General features: G+C 48.9%; 1 protein-coding gene across 2 annotated transcripts in view; it reads right to left on the bottom strand.

Annotated features, from left to right (window-relative positions):
• LOC135098461 (uncharacterized) overlaps positions 1 to 2,500 on the bottom strand; it is a 26,058-nt gene that overhangs the window by 21,067 nt on the left and 2,491 nt on the right. The window lies entirely within an intron of this gene.

Consider the following 2,500-nt stretch of genomic DNA (forward strand, 5'->3'; position numbering starts at 1 on the left):
AGAGAGAGAGAGAGAGAGAGAGAGAGAGAGAGAGAGAGAGAGAGAGAGAGAGAGAGAGAGAGAGAGAGAGAGAGAGAGAGAGAGAGAGAGAGAGAGAGAGAGAGAGAGAGAGAGAGAGAGAGAGAGAGAGAGAGAGAGAGAGAGAGAGAGAGAGAGAGAGAGAGAGAGAGAGAGAGAGAGAGAGAGAGAGAGAGAGAGAGAGAGAGAGAGAGAGAGAGAGAGAGAGAGAGAGAGAGAGAGAGAGAGAGAGAGAGAGAGAGAGAGAGAGAGAGAGAGAGAGAGAGAGAGAGAGAGAGAGAGAGAGAGAGAGAGAGAGAGAGAGAGAGAGAGAGAGAGAGAGAGAGAGAGAGAGAGAGAGAGAGAGAGAGAGAGAGAGAGAGAGAGAGAGAGAGAGAGAGAGAGAGAGAGAGAGAGAGAGAGAGAGAGAGAGAGAGAGAGAGAGAGAGAGAGAGAGAGAGAGAGAGAGAGAGAGAGAGAGAGAGAGAGAGAGAGAGAGAGAGAGAGAGAGAGAGAGAGAGAGAGAGAGAGAGAGAGAGAGAGAATGTGTGTTTATATGAGAGAGAGAGAGAGAGAGAGAGAGAGAGAGAGAGAGAGAGAGAGAGAGAGAGAGAGAGAGAGAGAGAGAGAGAGAGAGAGAGAGAGAGAGAGAGAATGTGTGTTTATATGAGAGAGAGAGAGAGAGAGAGAGAGAGAGAGAGAGAGAGAGAGAGAGAGAGAGAGAGAGAGAGAGAGAGAGAGAGAGAGAGAGAGAGAGAGAGAGAGAGAGAGAGAGAATGTGTGTTTATATGAGAGAGAGAGAGAGAGAGAGAGAGAGAGAGAGAGAGAGAGAGAGAGAGAGAGAGAGAGAGAGAGAGAGAGAGAGAGAGAGAGAGAGAGAGAGAGAGAGAGAGAGAGAGAGAGAGAGAGAGAGAGAGAGAGAGAGAGAGAGAGAGAGAGAGAGAGAGAGAGAGAGAGAGAGAGAGAGAGAGAGAGAGAGAGAGAGAGAGAGAGAGAGAGAGAGAGAGAGAGAGAGAGAGAGAGAGAGAGAGAGAGAGAGAGAGAGAGAGAGAGAGAGAATGTGTGTTTATATGAGAGAGAGAGAGAGAGAGAGAGAGAGAGAGAGAGAGAGAGAGAGAGAGAGAGAGAGAGAGAGAGAGAGAGAGAGAGAGAGAGAGAGAGAGAGAGAGAGAGAGAGAGAGAGAGAGAGAGAGAGAGAGAGAGAGAGAGAGAGAGAGAGAGAGAGAGAGAGAGAGAGAGAGAGAGAGAGAGAGAGAGAGAGAGAGAGAGAGAGAGAGAGAGAGAGAGAGAGAGAGAGAGAGAGAGAGAGAGAGAGAGAGAGAGAGAGAGAGAATGTGTGTTTATATGAGAGAGAGAGAGAGAGAGAGAGAGAGAGAGAGAGAGAGAGAGAGAGAGAGAGAGAGAGAGAGAGAGAGAGAGAGAGAGAGAGAGAGAGAGAGAGAGAGAGAGAGAGAGAGAGAGAGAGAGAGAGAGAGAGAGAGAGAGAGAGAGAGAGAGAGAGAGAGAGAGAGAGAGAGAGAGAGAGAGAGAGAGAGAGAGAGAGAGAGAGAGAGAGAGAGAGAGAGAGAGAGAGAGAGAGAGAGAGAGAGAGAGAGAGAGAGAGAGAGAGAGAGAGAGAGAGAGAGAGAGAGAGAGAGAGAGAGAGAGAGAGAGAGAGAGAGAGAGAGAGAGAGAGAGAGAGAGAGAGAGAGAGAGAGAGAGAGAGAGAGAGAGAGAGAGAGAGAGAGAGAGAGAGAGAGAGAGAGAGAGAGAGAGAGAGAGAGAGAGAGAGAGAGAGAGAGAGAGAGAGAGAGAGAGAGAGAGAGAGAGAGAGAGAGAGAGAGAGAGAGAGAGAGAGAGAGAGAGAGAGAGAGAGAGAGAGAGAGAGAGAGAGAGAGAGAGAGAGAGAGAGAGAGAGAGAGAGAGAGAGAGAGAGAGAGAGAGAGAGAGAGAGAGAGAGAGAGAGAGAGAGAGAGAGAGAGAGAGAGAGAGAGAGAGAGAGAGAGAGAGAGAGAGAGAGAGAGAGAGAGAGAGAGAGAGAGAGAGAGAGAGAGAGAGAGAGAGAGAGAGAGAGAGAGAGAGAGAGAGAGAGAGAGAGAGAGAGAGAGAGAGAGAGAGAGAGAGAGAGAGAGAGAGAGAGAGAGAGAGAGAGAGAGAGAGAGAGAGAGAGAGAGAGAGAGAGAGAGAGAGAGAGAGAGAGAGAGAGAGAGAGAGAGAGAGAGAGAGAGAGAGAGAGAGAGAGAGAGAGAGAGAGAGAGAGAGAGAGAGAGAGAGAGAGAGAGAGAGAGAGAGAGAGAGAGAGAGAGAGAGAGAGAGAGAGAGAGAGAATGTGTGTTTATATGAGAGAGAGAGAGAGAGAGAGAGAGAGAGAGAGAGAGAGAGAGAGAGAGAGAGAGAGAGAGAGAGAGAGAGAGAGAGAGAGAGAGAGAGAGAGAGAATGTGTTTATATGAGAGAGAGAGAGAGAGAGAGAGAGAGAGAGAGAGAGAGAGAGAGAGAGAGAGAGAGAGAGAGAGAGAGAGAGAG

This window comes from Scylla paramamosain, unplaced genomic scaffold (assembly GCF_035594125.1).
Source record: "Scylla paramamosain isolate STU-SP2022 unplaced genomic scaffold, ASM3559412v1 Contig65, whole genome shotgun sequence".
NCBI classification, from domain to species: Eukaryota; Metazoa; Arthropoda; class Malacostraca; order Decapoda; family Portunidae; genus Scylla; species Scylla paramamosain.